Source organism: Daphnia magna, linkage group LG9 (genome assembly GCF_020631705.1).
Source record: "Daphnia magna isolate NIES linkage group LG9, ASM2063170v1.1, whole genome shotgun sequence".
Taxonomy (NCBI): Eukaryota; Metazoa; Arthropoda; class Branchiopoda; order Diplostraca; family Daphniidae; genus Daphnia; species Daphnia magna.
Window position 1 is genome coordinate 7,965,767 of NC_059190.1, and position 22,195 is coordinate 7,987,961.

Genomic DNA, 22,195 nt, shown 5'->3' on the forward strand with positions numbered 1-22,195 from the left:
TGAATACACTGTTATATTATGAGTTTATACTTCTACATGTAAACAGAATCAAATATACTTGTATTCAATGTGAATACACTGTGATACCATGAGTTTTTACTTCTATATGTAAAGAGGATCAAATATACTTGTATTCAATGTGAATACACTTTGATACCACGAGTTTTAACTTCTATATTGAAACAGGATCAAATATACTTGTATTCAATGTGAATACACTGTTATATTATGAGTTTATACTTCTACATGTAAACAGAATCAAATATACTTGTATTCAATGTGAATACACTGTTATATTTTGAGTTTATACTTCTACATGTAAACAGAATAAATATACTTGTATTCAATGTGAATACACTGTTATATTATGAGTTTATACTTCTACATGTAAACAGAATCAAACATACTTGTATTCAATGTGAATACACTGTGATACCATGAGTTTTAATTTCTATTTGTAAACAGGATCAAATATACTTGTATTCAATGTGAATACACTGTTATATTATGAGTTTATACTTCTTTATGTAAACAGAATCAAATATACTTGTATTCAATGTTAATACACTGTTATACCATGAGTTTTAATTTCTATATGTAAACAGGATCAAATATACTTGTATTCAATTTGAATACACTGTTATATTATGAGTTTATACTTCTACATGTAAACAGAATCAAATATACTTGTATTCAATGTGAATACAGTGTTATACCATGAGTTTTTACTTCTATATGTAAACAGGATCAAATATACTTGTATTCTATGTGAATACACTGTTATATTATGAGTTTATACTTCTATATGTAAACAGGATCAAATATACTTGTATTCAATGTGAATACACTGTTATATTATGAGTTTATACTTATACATGTAAACAAAATCAAATATACTTGTATTTAATATGAATACACTGTTATACTATGAGTTTATATTTCTACATGTAAACAAAATCAAATATACTTGTATTCAATGTGAATACACTGTGATACCATGAGTTTTAACTTCTATATGTAAAGAGAATCAAATTTACTTGTATTCAATGTGAATACACTGTGATACCATGAGTTTTTACTTCTATTATTAAACAGGATCAAAAATCCTTGTATTCAATGTGAATACACTGTTATATTATGAGTTTATACTTCTATATGAAAACAGAATCAAATATACTTGTATTCAATGTGAATACACTGTTATATTATGAGTTTATACTTATACATGTAACCAAAATCAAATATACTTGTATTTAATATGAATACACTGTTATACTATGAGTTTATACTTCTATATGTAAACAGAATCAAATATACTTGTATTCAATGTGAATACACTGTTATATTATGAGTTTATACTTCTTTATGTAAACAGAATCAAATATGCTTGTATTCAATGTGAATACACTGTTATACCATGAAATTTAATTTCTATATGTAAACAGGATCAAATATACTTGTATTCAATGTGAATACACTGTTATATTATGAGTTTATACTTCTACATATAAACAGAATCAAATATACTGGTATTCAATGTGAATACACTGTGATACCATGAGTTTTAACTTTTATATGTAAACAGCATCAAATAAACTTGTATTCAATGTGAATACACTGTTATTACATGAGTTTTTACTTCTATATATAACAGGATCAAATATACTTGTATTCAATGTGAATACACTGTTATATTATGAGTTTATACTTCTACATGTAAACAGAATCAAATATTCTTGTATTCAATGTGAATACACTGTTATACCACGAGTTTTTACTTCTATATGTAAACAGGATCAACTATACTTGTATTCAATGTGAATGCACTGTTATATTAAGAGTATATACTTCTACATGTAAACAGAATTAAATATACCTGTATTCAATGTGAATACACTGTGATACCATGAGTTTTAACTTCTATATGTAAACAGGATCAAATATACTTGTATTCAATGTGAATACACTGTGATACCATGAGTTTTTACTTCTATATGTAAGCAGGATCAAATATACTTGTATTGAATGTGAATACACTGTTTTATTATGAGTTTATACTTCTACATGTAAACAGAATCAAATATACTTGTATTCAATTTGAATACACTGTTATATCATGAGTTTTTTATTCTATATGTAAACAGGATCAAATATACTTGTATTCAATGTGAATACACTGTTATATTATTAGTTTATACTTCTACATGTAAACACAATCAAATATACTTGTATTCAATGTGAATACACTGTTATATTATGAGTTTATACTTCTACATGTAAACAGAATCAAATATACCTGAATTCAATATGAATACACTGTGATACCATGAGTTTTAACTTCTATATGTAAACAGGATCAAACTTACTTGTATTCAATGTGAATACACTGTGATACAATGAGTTTTTACTTCTATATGTAAGCAGGATCAAATATACTTGTATTGAATGTGAATACACTGTTTTATTATGAGTTTATACTTCTAAATGTAAACAGAATCAAATATACTTGTATTCAATTTGAATACACTGTTATATCATGAGTTTTTTATTCTATATGTAAACAGGATCAAATATACTTGTATTCAATGTGAATACACTGTTATATTATGAGTTTATACTTCTACATGTAAACAGAATCAAATATACATGTATTCAATGTGAATACACTGTTATACCATGAGTTTTTACTTCTATATGTAAACCGCATCAAATATACTTGTATTCAATGTGAATACACTGTTATATTATGAGTTTATACTTCTACATGTAAACAGAATCAAATATACTTGTATTTAATGTGAATACACTGTGATACCATGAGTTTTAACTTTTATATGTAAACAGCATCAAATAAACTTGTATTCAATGTGAATACACTGTTATTTCATGAGTTTTTACTTCTATATATAACAGGATCAAATATACTTGTATTCAATGTGAATACACTGTTATATTATGAGTTTATACTTTTACATTTAAACAGAATCAAATATACTTGTATTCACTGTGAATACACTGTTATATTATGAGTTTATACTTGTACATTTAAACAGAATCAAATATTCTTGTATTCAATGTAAATACACTGTTATATTGTGAGTTCATACTTCTACATGTAAACAGAATCAAATATACTTGTATTTAATGTGAATACACTTTTATACCATGAGTTTTTACTCCTATATGTAAACAGGATCAAAAATACTTGTATTCAATGTGAATACACTTTTTTATTATGAGTTTATACTTCTACATGTAAACAGAATTTAATATAATTGTATTCAATGTGAATACACTGTTATACCATGAGTTTTCACTTCTATAAGTAAACAGGATCAAATATACTTGTATTCAATGTGAATACACTGTTATATTATGAGTTAATACTTCTACATGTAAACAGAATCAAATTTACTTGTATTCAATGTGAATACACTGTTATAACATGAGTTTTTACTTCCATATGTAAACAGGATCAAATATACTTGTATTCAATGGGAATACACTGTTATATTATGAGTTTATACTTCTACATTTAAACAGAATCAAATATACTTGTATTCAATGTGAATACACTGTTATACCACGAGTTTTTACTTCTATATGTAAACAGGATCAACTATACTTGTATTCAATTTGAATACACTGTTATATCATGAGTTTTTTATTCTATATGTAAACAGGATCAAATATACTTGTATTCAATGTGAATACACTGTTATATTATGAGTTTATACTTCTACATGTAAACAGAATCAAATATACTTGTATTCAATGTGAATACACTGTTATACCATTAGTTTTTACTTCTATATGTAAACAGGATCAAATATACTTGTATTTAATGTGAGTACACTGTTGTATAATGAGTTTATACTTCTACATGTAAACAGAATAAAATATACTTGTATTTAATGTGAATACACTGTGATACAATGAGTTTTAACTTTTATATGTAAACAGGATCAAATAAACTTGTATTCAATGTGAATACACTGTTATACCATGAGTTTTTACTTCTATATATAACAGGATCAAATATACTTGTATTCAATGTGAATACACTGTTATATTGTGAGTTTATACTTCTACATGTAAACAGAATCAAATATACTTGTATTCAATGTGAATACACTGTTATACCATGAGTTTTTACTCCTATATGTAAACAGTATCAAATATACTTGTATTCAATGTGAATACACTGTTATATTATGAGTTTATACTTCTACATGTAAACAGAATCAAATATACTTGTATTCAATGTGAATACACTGTTATACCACGTGTTTTTACTTCTATATGTAAACAGGATCAAATATATTTGTATTCAATGTGAATACACTGTTATATGATGAGTTTATACTTCTACATAAAAAAAGAATCAAATATACTTGTATTCAATGTGAATACACTGTTATACCATGAGTTTTCACTTTCATATGTAAACAGGATAAAATATAATTGTATTCAATGTGAATACTCTGTTATACCATGAGTTTTTTCTTCTATATGTAAACAGGATCAAATATACTTGTATTCAATGTGAATACACTGTTATATTATGAGTTTATACTTCTATATGTAAACAGGATCAAATATACTTGTATTCAATGTGAATACACTGTTATACCATGAGTTTTTACTTCTTTATGTAAACTACATGGAATATTCTTGTATTCAATGTGAATACACTGTTACACCATGAGTTTTTACTTCTATATGTGAACTGCATGGAATATACTTGTATTCAATGTGAATACACTGTTATACCATGAGTTTTTACTTCTATATGTAAACTGCATGGAATATACTTGTATTCAATGTGAATACACTGTTATACAATGAGTTTTTACTTCTATATGTAAACTGCATGGAATATACTTGTATTCAATGTCAAAACACTGTTATACCATGAGTTTTTACTTCTATATGTAAACTGCATGGAATAAACTTGTATTCAATGTGAATACACTGTTATACCATGAGTCTATACTACTATATGTAAACAGCATCAAATATACTTGTATTCAATATGAATACACTGTTATACCATGAGTTTTTACTTCTATATGTGAACAGCATCAAATATACTTGTATTCAATGTGAATACACTGTTATACCATGAGTTTTTACTTCTATATGTAAACTGCATGTAATATACTTGTATTCAATGTGAATACACTGTTATACCATGAGTTTTTACTTCAATATGTAAACAGGATCAAATATACTTGAATTCACATATTAACATTGAATTCAAGTATATTTGATTCTGTTTACATTAAGAAGTATAAACTCATAATATAACAGTGTTTTCACATTGAATACAAGTATATTTGATCCTGTTTACATATAGAAGTAAAAACTCATGGTATAACAGTGAATTCATATTGAATACAAGTATATTTGATTCTGTTTACATGTAGAAGTTTAAACTCATAATATAACAGTGTAATCACATTGAATACAAGTATATTTGATCCTGTTTACATATAGAAGTTAAAACTCATGGATTCACATTGTATTCACATTGAATACAAGTATATTTGATCCTGTTTACTTATAGTAGTTAAAACTCATGGTATATTAGTGTATTCACATTGAATACAAGTATATTTGATTCTGTTTACATGTAGAAGTATAAAGTCATAATATAACAGTGTATTCACATTGAATACAAGTATATTTGATCTTATTTACATATAGAAGTAAAAACTCATTGTATAGCAGTGTATTCACATTGAATACAAGTATATTTGATTCTGTTTACATGTAGAAGTATAAACTCATAATATAACAGTGTATTCACATTGAATACAAGTATATTTGATCCTGTTTACATATAGAAGTAAAAACTCATGGTATAACAGTTTAATCACATTGAATACAAGTATATTTGATTCTGTTTACATGTAGAAGTATAAACTCATGGTATAAGAGTTTATTTACATTAAATACAAGTATATTTGATCTTGTTTAATAAAGAAGTATAAACTCATGGTATAGCAGTGTATTCACATTGAATACAAGTTTATTTGATTCTGTTTACATGTAGAAGTTTAAACTCATAATATAACAGTGTATTCACATTGAATACAAGTATATTTGATCCTGTTTACATATAGAAGTAAAAACTCATGGTGTAACAGTGTATTCACATTGAATACAAGTATATTTGATTCTGTTTACATGTAGAAGTATAAACTCAAAATATAACAGTGTATTCACATTGAATACAAGTATATTTGATCCTGTTTACATATAGAAGTAAAAACTCATGGTATAACAGTGCATTCACATTGAATACAAATATATTTGAATCTCTTTACATGAAGAAGTATAAACTCATGGTATAACAGTGTATTCACATTGAATACAAGTATATTTGATTCTGTTTACATGTAGAAGTATAAACTCATGGTATATCAGTGTATTCACATTGAATACAAGTATATTTGATTCTGTTTACATGTAGAAGTATAAAATCATAATATAACAGTGTATTCACATTGAATACAAGTATATTTGATTCTGTTTACATGTAGAAGTATAAACTCGTGGTATAACAGTGTTTTCACATTGAATACAAGTATATTTGATTCTGTTTACATGTAGAAGTATAAACTCATAATACAGTCATGCTTGCAAGTTTCTTTAGCAGGCAAATGGGTTTATATCCTTTCATTTTGTTTGGACGGAAGGGATACTATGTTGCCTACCATACCCTCGTTTTCTTTCAAATCTTCTCTTCCTCTACGTTTCAGTTAACTTTCCTACTTTTAATGTTGCACCTTTTTCGCAGGTTGAAAAGAAAGAGAAATAGGAATAGCATAAAGGGGTACGGTAGGCACCAAACTATGCCCTCCATAAAAAAGAAATAGAAGGATATAGACCCATTTTCCTACTAAAGAAACTTCGACGCATGACTGTATAACAGTGTATTCACATTAAATACAAGTATATTTGATCCTGTTTACATATAGAAGAAAAAACTCATGGTATCACAGTGTATTCACATTGAATACAAGTATATTTGATCCTGCTTACATATAGAAGTATAAACTCATGGTATAACAGTGTATTCACATTGAATACAAGTATATTTGATTTTGTTTATATGTAGAAGAATAAACTCATAATATAGTAGTGTATTCACATTGAATACAAGTATATTTGATTCTGTTTACATGTAGAAGTATAAACTCATAATATAACAGTGTATTCACATTGAATACAAGTATATTGGATCCTGTTTACATATGGAGGTTAAAACTCATGGTATCACAGTCTATTCACATTGAATACAAGTATATTTGATCCTGTTTACATATAGAAGTTAAAACTCATAGTATCTCAGTGTATTCACATTGAATACAGGTATATTTTATTCTGTTTACATGTAGAAGTATTAAGTCATAATATGACAGTGTATTCACATTGAATACTAGTATATTTGATTCAGTTTACATGTGGAAGTATAAACTCATAATATAACAGTGTATTCACATTGAATACAAGTATATTTGATTCTGTTTACATGTAGAAGTATAATTTCATAATATAACAGTGTATTCACATTGAATACAAGTATTTTTGATCCTGTTTACATATGGAGGTTAAAACTCATGGTATCACAGTGTATTCACATTGAATACAAGTATATTTGATCCTGTTTACATATAGAAGTTAAAACTCATAGTATCACAGTGTATTCACATTGAATACACGTATATTTTATTCTGTTTACATGTAAAAAAATAAACTCATAATATAACAGTGTATTCACATTGAATACAAGTATATTTGATTCTGTTTACATGTAGAAGTATAAACTCATGGTATAACAGTGCATTCACATTGAATACAAGTATATTTGATTCTGTTTACATGTAGAAGTATAAACTCATAATATAACAGTGTATTCACATTGAATACAAGTATATTTGATTCTGTTTACATGTAGAAGTATAATTTCATAATATAACAGTGTATTCACATTGAATACAAGTATTTTTGATCCTGTTTACATATAGAAATAAAAACTCATGGTATAACAGTTTATTCACATTGAATACTGGTATATTTGATTCTGTTTACATGTAGAAGTATAAATTCATAATATATCAGTGTATTCACATTGAATACAAGTATATTTGATCCTGCTTACACATAGAAGTAAAAACTCATGGTATAACAGTGTATTCACATTGAATACAAGTATATTTGATTTTGTTTATAAGTAGATGTATAAATTCATAATATATCAGTGTATTTACATTGAATACAAGTATATTTGATTTTGTTTACATGTAGAAGAATAAACTCATAATATAACAGTGTATTCACATTGAATACAAGTATATTTGATCCGGTTTACATATAGAGAAGTAGTAAAACTCATGGTATCACAGTGTATTCACATTGAATACAAGTATATTTGATCCTGTTTACATATAGAAGTTAAAACTCATAGAATCAAAGTGGATTCACATTGAATAGAGATATATTTTATTCTTTTTACATGTAGAAGAATAAACTCATAATATAGCAGTGTATTCACATTGAATACAAGTATATTTGATTCTGTTTACATGTAGAAGTATAAACTCATAATATAACAGTGTATTCACATTGAATACAAGTATATTTGATCCTGTTTACATATGGAGGTTAAAACTCATGGCATCACAGTGTATTCACATTGAATACAAGTATATTTGATCATGTTTACATATAGAAGTTAAAACTCATAGTATCTCAGTGTATTCACATTGAATACAGGTATATTTTATTCTGTTTACATGTAGAAGTATAAAGTCATAATATAACAGTGTATTCACATTGAATACTAGTATATTTGATTCTGTTTACATGTAGAAGTATAAACTCATAATATAACAGTGTATTCACATTGAATACAAGTATATTTGATCCTGTTTACATACGGAGGTTAAAACTCATGGTATCACAGTGTATTCACATTGAATACAAGTATATTTGATCCTGTTTACATATAGAAGTAAAAACTCATGGTATCACAGTGTATTCACATTGAATACAAGTATATTTGATCCTGTTTACATATAGAAGTTAAAACTCATAGAATCAAAGTGGATTCACATTGAATAGAGATATATTTTATTCTGTTTACATGTAGAAGAATAAACTCATAATATTGTTACACTTGGGGGTGATGTGTAACACGAGTGTATTAGGACGTCCACACGGTAAGACGTCAAGTAAGAACATTGCATTCAAGAGACACTACACCGCCTATTTATGGTAGGTGAACAGCAAGGTTGAATCATCGAGTGCTTTCGCCCTTGCTGTCTCTACGAACAATCGAAATAACCCGTATGACTTATTACTGAGCAAGGTCGGTTGTACGAGTACATCCGCCCTTGCTTGTTTCTACAAAAGAAGAAGATACCCTTAACCATTTACTACAAAGCAAGGCCGAACGTTCGAGTGCATTCGCCCTTGCTTGTTTCCCGAAGCGTTAGAGAAGGTGCAAGCGTCCTGTGATGCTACCGCAACATTCAGACAAAACAAGGTCGAATGCACTCGTACATTCGCCCTTGCTTGTTTCCAAGAAGGAGGTGAGTGTGGGGTGTGTCTCACGCGTATGTCACGTGATCTCCACGTGACAGATCCCCCCTCGTGAAGGCGGTCGCCCCCGACTGCTTGATAAAAATAAAACCCCAGAACGGTAACCCCAAAAAGTATTAAAACCCTAAATCAGCAAACCCAACACACCAAAATAAAGAACAAACAAAAAATCCCGAAAACAAAAAATTCCAAACGAACACCCCAAAAGAAGCATTCAAAAAAAAGGAAATGTCGTGTCAAACCTCCGCCACCTGTTCGAGGTGCGGTAGGAAGTGATCGTCTTGAACATCTAATTGTTCGTGGGCCCTCATACGGCCTCTCAGCCAAACAATTTGGTAACTGAGATAAGTTGTTGCCACCACTAGTAATAGTAACATGATCAGAAGTTCAAACGGATATCTTGGCTCCGACCGCTGAAATTCTTCGGTCGTCTTCTTCATTAACTCTTGAATCTGGAATCCTGTCATTTCAGACGACGCACGAGCGCCGTCGTTTCGGCGCAGTAGGTCGCTGATGAAATTAATTGATGTGGCATTCGCCTTCGGGAGCTCAATGATGGCGACCGATTTGAACGTTGTTACATTAAACCCCACTGCGGCCAGCGTGGGTGCCACCAGAGGATCTAACGAGGCCTCCAATCGTCCGTCTAAACTGGCGGGGAAGACCCAGTCTTCCGTTCGAGCCGTACATCCAGGAGGGACATCAAAAATCCCAAACGGAGGCAGCAACAGTGATTGCGGGGGCCCCTTGGCTGCTACCGATCGGACATGAGAACACCACCTCATGAGCTGTAACGGCTGAGAACACCCAGCGATTCTCTCCAAGATAAGCTACTTCGGATCCTTTCCATTCTTTAAATTGTTGTCTGCATTGCGTTAGCTTACGGTTGGCGTCATTGGTGAATAACGAAATCGCACAGGATTTCCGTGCTCCCCGTTTTCCTAAACCTGTATGAAAATTACAAATTAATCGTTCCAATTGTTTGCAACCCCGAACGTCGGCAGTCGAAAGTTCAATAAAAGTCTCCAAATCTGTGGAAACGGCCAGAAAATTCGGTAGGTCCCCGATCGCCACTCCATGGGTGCCATTGTCTGTTGCTCGTGGTAAACTGAAAATTTCAAACAGGGTATACTGCTGTGCGTGATCGTAGATCGGAATTTTGATAAAGAGACGAAAACGTCCCTCCACCGCTGCCACCGTCACCATAGCTTCACGATAGGTCACCCATAATTCTTCACTCGATACTGCCCAACCTAAGGGTAGTTGTCGATTAACTGCTTTCAACACCGAAGCCATTTGAGCAGGTGGAAATATCTGAGGCGCTAATCGGCCGTTTGCCAAGAGGGCCAACCCTTCGTCAAGAGCGTCTGCCAAGTCTCGAAGCCACTGCAGGCTCGCTTCCATCGACTCGAATGCTGTGTCTAGATTGATGAAAAAATCGAAATACTCGATCATGTAAGCTTGACGCTCTGCCATTCGTCCAAGCAAATTTTTGTAATTCTTTGTTAGTTCCGCCGTTTGCCCTTCCAATTCCTGGATCAGCTTGGTATTTGTCCGGATCTCCCAAAGTGATTCGTTCACTACAGTTGCCTGCTGGTCCATCAAATGGACTATTTCATTTTCCCGGTGTGTAAGGCCGGTGATCTTCTTATTCAATCCAGCGAGATCAGCCTGGGTGGCTACTCCGAACAGCCACTTTAACGCTGATCCGCCGCCATCGATCACCGCTCGACGTTGTTTGGAAGGAGAACCAATGGCGTCCCGAAAAGTTGCTAGTCGATGTTCGGATTGATTTAATTCACGTTCAAACCAATGACACTTGACATCAAGTTTTTTGGCCGCCGATGCACCTTGTTGATTTCCTGTTTTACGGCATTTAACGGCCATGTCCGCGTACTCCTTCAGCCTCACTTTCAATGTTTGAACCACTGCCTCTGCCGGTCGTATATCGAGGTCTGTTATGACTGTCCAGAATGATTCTCCGAACGCGACACCTGGCTTTTCATTGAAAATCACGGTGTCTCGGACAAGCAACGCCTCTACATTGACTGACCCGAGAAAGGCCAATACACAAATTGTGTAAGGCAGCAACAAAGCGAGGTAACGATTCGGTCGACCAGCTCGACGAGCCGGCTGCATCCTTGTGGGTAGGCGGGCCGGCCTGCTTGCTGTCTCTGGCTGACGAACTCCCCCAGATGACGGTACTGGATGGACGCTGTTGTCGGATAAAACTGCAGCCCTCTCACCGTGGTTTCCATTATCCGTACCCGTCTCCCGATGAATCCTCACAGGTGGTTGAGGGGCGTTTGGTAGAGGTGTCTCACGTGTCGCCTCTGTGGATTCCGTATTCAAATTTGGACCTCGTTCGACCAAGTCGTGAAAAAGTTTCATCTTTATGACGTGCACAATCTCCGATTTTCTTGATCCGGAACTTAACTTCACTTCGTAGTTCACGGGAGTTGTCTGTCGGATCACTTTGAACGGTCCTTGCCAGCGATGAAGCAATTTTTCTGCTCGTTTTACTTTTCGAAAGGGTTTGTACACCAGGACTTGATCTCCTACTTGAAATTGAAGCTCTCTGTGGCGACTGTCATACTCTCGTCGCTGGTTGTCCTGGGCGACTCCCAATCGCGTGTGCACCAATGCTCGAGCCTTCGCCAATTCGGTCACAACCTGGGTTGCATAATCCGGAGCCGTTCCCGACGTAACCAGCCGAGGGTTGGCATCCGCACCTAATTCCAAATCAATAGGTAACATTGGTTCACGCCCGTAAAGCAAAAAAATGGTGAATATCCCGTAGATTCCTGCCGCGCCGTGTTGTAAGCAAAACACACGTAAGGTAATGCCTCGTCCCAGTCTCTATGGTCCGCGCTGACATACATTGAGAGCATAGCCGCCAAGGTGTGATTCATTCGCTCAACCAATCCGTTTGCCTGTGGATGGTAACTTGACGTTGTCTTGTGGTTGGTTCCAAGATTCTTCATGACTTCTTGGGTAAGCTCAGCTATAAAACATTTCCCTTGATCCGAAATGATGGATTCCGGTGCTCCATGACGCAGCACAATTTGTTCAACGAAAAATGTTGCCACCATATCCGCCTTTCCGTTGGGCATGGCCCGTAGTTCCACCCACTTCGTTAAGTAGTCAACAGCAACGATGATCATCTTATTTCCGGTGTTGGACATAGGAAACGGACCTAAGAGGTCGATTCCCACCTTTTGAAATGGACGTGCCACCTGAATACACTGCAGGAAACCGGCTGGCCGTTTGTTCACTCCTTTTCGACCCTGGCAATTAGGACATGATTGCACATAATTCGTAACATCAATCGCCAAACGCTCCCAAAAGAATCGATTAGCAATTTTCGTTAGGGTGCGTCGAACTCCCATATGCCCTGATATCAAGTCGTCATGGTATGCCTTTACGACGCGTTCCCGAAAGGAACGTGGGACGCACAGGCGACGATACTGTTTACCGTTTTTAATGGTCTGTAAGCATAGTCGCCCATTGAATAGACAGAAGTTTTTTAACGTTGCACGACCTGCTTCCAACTGGTCCATCAGACGACGCCACCGCGGGACCCGACGCTGCTCCGCAACGAATTCTTCCTCCGGTCCAAAATCCACCGATCTGCCACTCCCCACAAGTCCAATGGCCACACAGCGATCTTCTTCTTGGTCTTCGGTCACGGGTAAAGGGCATCGCGAGAGGCAATCTGCGTTGTCATGGAGTTTTCCGCTTCTATACCGGATTTCGATGTCATACTCCTGTATCGACAAGCTCCAACGGGCTAGCCGTCCAGCGAGATCTCGTTTGGTTAACAACCAACACAGCGCCTGGTGGTCTGTAACTACCACGATCTTGCATCCCCATACATAACCTTTAAATTTTTTTAAGGCCCAAACCAAGGCCAGGCATTCTTTCTCGGTGATGCTGTAGTTTATTTCGGAGCTGCTTAACAGGCGGCTGGCATAGGCCAACGGATGTTCTTGCCCTTCCACTCGTTGTGCCAATACCGCACCAATACCGTAGCCACAGGCATCGGGAATGATTTCCATTGGTAGGTCATAATTCGGATGAGCCAGGACTGGGGCTGCAAGCAGCGCTTGCTTCAGTGTGTTGAAGCTGGACTCCTGGTCAGGACCCCAATCAAACACTGCATCCTTTTTGGTTAACAAAATTAACGGGCGTGCAATTATAGAAAAATCTTTGATGTGTGGACGATAATAAGAGCACAGGCCAAGATAGCTCTGTACTTTCTTCACTTTAAGAGCCACCGTCTTTCCTTCGTTGCACGGTGGGAACTCCTTTACCGCTGCTAATTTGTCCGGGTCTGGACGAATACCATCCGCATCCACTACATGACCTAATACTTTCAAACTGGTTTCCGCAAAATGACATTTGGACACCTTCAACTTAAGGCCCGCTTTCTTTAGACTCTCCAATACCAACCTTAGTCGTTCGACATGGAGGTCGATTGTTGACGAGTACACTATAACATCATCCAAGTAGACGAGGCACGCTGTCCATCGAAGTCCGGCCAGTATAATATCCATGGACCGCTGGAATGAACTGGGACCGTTCGATAGGCCAAATGGGAGTACCTTGAACTGGTACAACCCATCAGCCGTAATAAAGGCAGTCTTGTGACGGTCCTCGTCTCTCACCGGAATCTGATAATATCCGGCTTGTAAGTCGAGGATGGAAAAAAATTCTGCTCCTTCCAATCGGCTCAGCACATCCGCAATTCTTGGTAGAGGATAAACATCCCGTACCGTGACTGAATTCAGCTTTCTGTAATCGACACAGAATCTCCATGTTCCATCCTTCTTTCTGATTAGCACCACCGGTGCGGACCACGAGCTGTCCGAAATTTCGATAATTCCCGCCTCTTCCAAACTTTTTACTTGTTCGTTCACGATGGTTCTAGCCTTCCACGCGCTGGCATACGGGGCCTGATGGATTGGCGGGGAATCTCCCGTTTCAATGTTATGTTCGGATATGTTGCAGCGGCCTACTTCCGAAGCGTTTGCCGCAAAACATTCCAAATTTTCTTCTAGCAATTGGAACATTTTTTCACGTTTGTCTTTCGGAATGCCATGATTTACTTGTTTTTTGAGGTCGTCTATGAGTCTCCTCCGCTGATTCACTTCTTCCTTTGTTGGTGGTCTGGTCATTGGGGAGTTCTCTTCTTTTGTCGTTAGGCCACAGCTCAGCACTTCTCCGTCGTAGCCACTGATGACTCCCAATGTCGTCCCTTTTGGAATCCACACGCTAGTCGACGTTAAATTGGCCAACGGGGTGAAATCCACTTTGGCTGCCAGTAACGCGTGTCCCACCGACACTCCCTTGGTTTGTAGAAGTTTTCCTGATGGTTCGAAACAAAAGTTCTCCGCCTGTAAAGCTGGCGCTACTGTCATCACATTGGCCACTGAGAAAGAAGGGATTGTTACATCAGCGTTGGTAATCAATTTAACCGACCGTGTTTGGTGATCTGTCCGCTGCGATGTAATGGCTGCAAGAGGCTGATCTCCAAAAGTAATTGAGGCCTTCGGCTCTCGATAATCGATTTGTACTTTGCCATACTGTTTCAGGAAATCATTGCCCAAAATCAAATCAATTCCGTCCATCCCAAATACCACCGCTTCGCCAGTTGCTGTTCCCATTTTGTGGTTGACCGAAATGGTGGCTGCTCCCATCAACGTTGCTTGTTCTCCATTAGCCATCACCACCCGCGGTCCGTCCCATGGACGCAGCACAAACTGGGATGCACGTAGCAGCTCCGGTGATATAACTGTCAGTGCTGCCCCTGTGTCGACGACTGCCATTACTTGCCGTGTTCCACAAGTGACTTCTTCTCTGATCAGCTTGCTGAAATCTAGTCTAAGGATAGGTTGCTCCTTTATCTCCTCCTGTGTTGATGAATCTGCAGTCGTCTCGGCTAGCTGGGACACGATGTTGATTGGCGCGGGAGGACCCAACGGCCCTCTCTGTGGGCCAGGAGGACCTGAGTAGGATCGTTGTCGGAAACGAGCAGATTGCGGATTTTCCCAACAATTCCGGGCCATGTGCCCCGTTCCGTTACAACAGTAACATTTGAGTACTCCGTTATTGTTTCTGTAGATTCTCTCCGACTCTCCCCACGTAACTGTCTTCTCGTTTCCTGGTCTCTTCGGAGGTGGAGTTGCTTGAATCTTCAAACTTTCTACCGCACCTTGCAGTTCTTTAATTACTTTCCATAATTCCGTATCAGCCACAGTTGGAGCTGGTTTTGGAAGGGTCCGAATGAAATCAATTGGAACATCCGCCACTCTGGTTGCTGCCACCCCGAGCACCGCGTCCGGCCAGTTTCGTCTATTGGCCAAGAGCTTGGCATCAGTAAACCGTTTCGCCGCCTCTAAAAATTCTTCGCCTGTTTTGGGTTGTAACGGGTACAATTTTTCGACCAACGAGGGCCGTAATCCCCAAAAAGATAGTCGACTTTGGTGGCTTCCGCCATTGTTGGATCCACCACCCTACAAAGATCAATAACATCGTAATAGTAGTTAGTTGTCGCTTCTTCGATACCTTGAACCCGGTTCCGCAAGCGTGTTTCCTGGAACAGCTTGTAGTTTTGTTGCTGAAATTCTTTCAAAAACAGTGTTCTGACTCCAGTTACTGCCGGAAGATCAGCTGCGTTGAGGCCAACCCCCGGTCGTATGGGTAAATCACGCCACTCCGTCGGAAGTGTGGAGCACAGGTACCATTTTCTTGCCGCTCCATCCAGATACATGCTGAAATTCGCCCTTAGCTCCGTATCGCCCCATTGATTGTACGCTCCCGTTGACTCGTAACGCTCAAGCCAGTCGAAGGCGTCATCTTCCGGCGTTGCCTTAAAGACCTTGGGACTCAAAAACTTTATCTGAGGAGGCATAATGCCAGTACCTGAATCACTATCGGTATCTGCAAATAACTGCTCCTCGTCAGTGCTATCCCCGTTTTCCTCTTCTTCGCTTTCTTCGCTACTTTCGTGTGAGTCGTCAATACTCTTGTCTACGTTAGATTCTTCAAGATCTTTCGCAGTACTCTCCAACTCGTCGTCTTCACTTTTTCGCTACCTTCTTTAACTGCCTCAATACTCTTGTCTACGTAAGATTCTTCAAGATCTTTCGCAGTACTCTCCAACCTTTTTTCAGCCTGGATTATCCGCTGCCCACTTCCCACTACGTCCTCTGTGCTGTCCGGCTCAACAGTTTTTCCTTCCAGATGCTGTTCCGGTACCGGGCGCGTAGATGGAGGCAAAGGGTGTAAACGTCTGCTCGGATCCCTTGGACAACTAGGCCAACGTCGATTCGATGACTTTCTCATTTACCTCCGGCAAAAAAAATTATTAATGTCTTTCTGCATTACAATACCTCAAAATCTTGTCACAGCAATAAACGATTTCCTTGAGAGAAAGCTAATAGAAACCAAATAGTCTTCCCCACTGTCAGCCGAAAACATGGCTCCGTATCCAACAATTTAAGATTTGGCACAACCCGTTGGTTAAACCGCTTGTGGTAGAGCCCCTAAACGATTTTCGCCTCTGACAATGAATAATACTATAAGATAAACTTCCTTGCCTTGTCTCCTTAGTAATGCTGCATCTCCACCATTTGTTACACTTGGGGGTGATGTGTAACACGAGTGTATTAGGACGTCCACACGGTAAGACGTCAAGTAAGAACATTGCATTCAAGAGACACTACACCGCCTATTTATGGTAGGTGAACAGCAAGGTTGAATCATCGAGTGCTTTCGCCCTTGCTGTCTCTACGAACAATCGAAATAACCCGTATGACTTATTACTGAGCAAGGTCGGTTGTACGAGTACATCCGCCCTTGCTTGTTTCTACAAAAGAAGAAGATACCCTTAACCATTTACTACAAAGCAAGGCCGAACGTTCGAGTGCATTCGCCCTTGCTTGTTTCCCCGAAGCGTTAGAGAAGGTGCAAGCGTCCTGTGATGCTACCGCAACATTCAGACAAAACAAGGTCGAATGCACTCGTACATTCGCCCTTGCTTGTTTCCAAGAAGGAGGTGAGTGTGGGGTGTGTCTCACGCGTATGTCACGTGATCTCCACGTGACAATATAGCAGTGTATTCACATTGAATACAAGTATATTTGATTCTGTTTACATGTAGAAGTATAAACTCATAATATAACAGTGTATTCACATTGAATACAAGTATATTTGATCCTGTTTACATATGGAGGTTAAAACTCATGGCATCACAGTGTATTCACATTGAATACAAGTATATTTGATCCTGTTTACATATAGAAGTTAAAACTCATAGTATCTCAGTGTATTCACATTGAATACAGGTATATTTTATTCTGTTTACATGTAGAAGTATAAAGTCATAATATAACAGTGTATTCACATTGAATACTAGTATATTTGATTCTGTTTACATGTAGAAGTATAAACTCATAATATAACAGTGTATTCACATTGAATACAAGTATATTTGATCCTGTTTACATATGGAGGTTAAAACTCATGGTATCACAGTGTATTCACATTGAATACAAGTATATTTGATCCTGTTTACATATAGAAGTTAAAACTCATAGTATCACAGTGTATTCACATTGAATACACGTATATTTTATTCTGTTTACATGTAAAAAAATAAACTCATAATATAACAGTGTATTCACATTGAATACAAGTATATTTGATTCTGTTTACATGTAGAAGTATAAACTCATGGTATAACAGTGCATTCACATTGAATACAAGTATATTTGATTCTGTTTACATGTAGAAGTATAAACTCATAATATAACAGTGTATTCACATTGAATACAAGTATAGTTGATCCTGTTTACATATAGAAGTATAAACTCATTGTATAACAGTGTATTCACATTGAGTACAAGTATATTTGATTCTGTTTACATGTAGAAGTATAAACTCGTGGTATAACAGTGTTTTCACATTGAATACAAGTATATTTGATTCTGTTTACATGTAGAAGTATAAACTCATAATATAACAGTGTATTCACATTGAATACAAGTATATTTGATCCTGTGTACATATAGAAGTAAAAACTCATGGTATAATAGTGTATTTACATTGATACAAGTATATTTTATTCTGATTACATGTAGAAGTATAAACTCATAATATAACAGCGTATTCACATTGAATACAAGTATATTTGATCCTGTTTACATATAGAAGAAAAAACTCATGGCATAACAGTGTATTCACATTGAATTCAAGTATATTTGATTCTGTTTAGATGTAGAAGTATTAACTCATAATATAACAGTTTATTCACATTGAATACAAGTATATTTGATCCTGTTTACATATAGAAGTAAAAACTCATGGTATAACAGTGTATTCACATTGAAAACAAGTATATTTGATTCTGTTTACATGTAGAAGTATAAACTCATAATATAACAGTGTATTCACATTAAATACAAGTATATTTGATCCTGTTTACATATAGAAGTCAAAACTCATGGTATAACAGTATATTCACATTTAATACAAGTATATTTGATTCTGTTTACATGTAGAAGTATAAACTCATAATATAACAGTGTATTCACATTGAATACAAGTATATTTGATTCTGTTTACATGTAGAAGTATAAAATCATAATATAACAGTGTATTCACATTGAATACAAGTATATTTGATCCTGTTTACATATAGAAGTAAAAACTCATGGTATAACAGTGTATTCACATTGAATACAAGTATAGTTGATTCTGTTTACATGTAGAAGTATAAACTCATAATATAACAGTGTATTCACATTGAATACAAGTATATTTGATCCTGTTTACATATGGAGGTTAAAACTCATGGTATCACAGTGTATTCACATTGAATACAAGTATATTTGATCCTGTTTACATATAGAAGTTAAAACTCATAGTATCACAGTGTATTCACATTGAATACACGTATATTTTATTCTGTTTACATGTAAAAAAATAAACTCATAATATAACAGTGTATTCACATTGAATACAAGTATATTTGATTCTGTTTACATGTAGAAGTATAAACTCATGGTATAACAGTGCATTCACATTGAATACAAGTATATTTGATTCTGTTTACATGTAGAAGTATAAACTCATAATATAACAGTGTATTCACATTGAATACAAGTATAGTTGATCCTGTTTACATATAGAAGTATAAACTCATTGTATAACAGTGTATTCACATTGAGTACAAGTATATTTGATTCTGTTTACATGTAGAAGTATAAACTCGTGGTATAACAGTGTTTTCACATTGAATACAAGTATATTTGATTCTGTTTACATGTAGAAGTATAAACTCATAATATAACAGTGTATTCACATTGAATACAAGTATATTTGATCCTGTGTACATATAGAAGTAAAACACTCATGGTATAATAGTGTATTTACATTGATACAAGTATATTTTATTCTGATTACATGTAGAAGTATAAACTCATAATATAACAGCGTATTCACATTGAATACAAGTATATTTGATCCTGTTTACATATAGAAGAAAAAACTCATGGCATAACAGTGTATTCACATTGAATTCAAGTATATTTGATTCTGTTTAGATGTAGAAGTATTAACTCATAATATAACAGTTTATTCACATTGAATACAAGTATATTTGATCCTGTTTACATATAGAAGTAAAAACTCATGGTATAACAGTGTATTCACATTGAAAACAAGTATATTTGATTCTGTTTACATGTAGAAGTATAAACTCATAATATAACAGTGTATTCACATTAAATACAAGTATATTTGATCCTGTTTACATATAGAAGTCAAAACTCATGGTATAACAGTATATTCACATTTAATACAAGTATATTTGATTCTGTTTACATGTAGAAGTATAAACTCATAATATAACAGTGTATTCACATTGAATACAAGTATATTTGATTCTGTTTACATGTAGAAGTATAAAATCATAATATAACAGTGTATTCACATTGAATACAAGTATATTTGATCCTGTTTACATATAGAAGTAAAAACTCATGGTATAACAGTGTATTCACATTGAATACAAGTATAGTTGATTCTGTTTACATGTAGAAGTATAAACTCATAATATAACAGTGTATTCACATTGAATACAAGTATATTTGATCCTGTTTACATATAGAAGTAGAAGCTCATGGTATCACAGGATATTCACATTGAATACAAGTATATTTGATCCTGTTTACATATAGAAGTAAAAACTCATGGTATAACAGTGTATTCACATTGAATACAAGTATATTTGATTCTGTTTACATGTAGAAGTATAAACTCATTATATAACAGTGTATTCACATTGAATACAAGTATATTTGATCCTGTTTACATATAGAAGTAAAAACTCATGGTATAACAGTGTATTCACATTGAATACAAGTATATTTTATTCTGTTTACATGTAGAAGTATATGTTGGAAATGCGCAAACCTAGTGAGGAGAGGTTTCACTCTATTTGTTTAGTATTCATCCCGCCAGTTTCTCGTGTCAGTCTTTTGTGAGTCTACACTATATATGTGTGAATCTTATGTCACTTATGGTCAGTTGAATATATTACTTTCTGTCAGCCAATTACTCACGATCGTCAATTTCTTACAGGTTATGGGCCCAGATTTCCATACCAGGTATAAGTTTGTCTAAATAATCGTTGAAATGGCAACTCGTCAACTGACATCTAAGGATGTTGCTCATATACCTAAGTTTAATGGAACTAACTTCACAAATTGGAAGTTCCAATTGTTCATGGTACTAGAGCACTTTAAAGTTTTAAAAATTGTTTTGGGAGAAGAGAAGAAACCAGTACCAAGAGCCTTAAATGCTGGTGGCAACAGCAGCAGCAACGATGCAGACATTGAACTCTGGGTCGACAAAGATCAAAGTGCAAGAATTGCAATCTGTGGCACATTGGAAGTCAAATGGCAGAGCTCCCTCGTCAATTGTAAATCATCTAATGATATGTGGAAGAGACTGGCTAGCCAGTATGAACAGGCTGCTGAAGAAAACCAGTATCAACTTCTTCAGCGTTTCTTTGATTACAAATTTCAGAAGCAGCACTCCATCATGGATCACATCACAGCTATAGAGACTATAGCAGCTCAACTGAGTGACATTGGCTCAGCAAGGACAGACGCCGAGATCATAACTAAAATTATCTGCACTCTCCCCCCAAGTTTTCGATCTGTCAAATCTGCCTGGGAAAATGTGGATGACTCGAAGAAAACCTTGCAGCTGTTGACCACAAGATTATTGAAAGAAGAAAGTTACAACCAAGAGTTTGAGGGTGTGCATTCAGACGCAGCCTTCTTTGCTAAACAGACAGAGCCAGGTTTTAAAACGAAAAAGAATGTATCCTGTGAATACTGTGGTCGAAGAGGACACGTAGAAGAAAAGTGTTGGAAGAAAGCTCGGGAAGTGAGTGACACACAAGCTTAATTTGCTCACTCCTATGGAAGATCTGAACCTTCTCATCATTCATCTTAGCACCATCCATCATGGTCTGGTGACTATGCCTTTCAGTGTTCACTGTTTAATCACT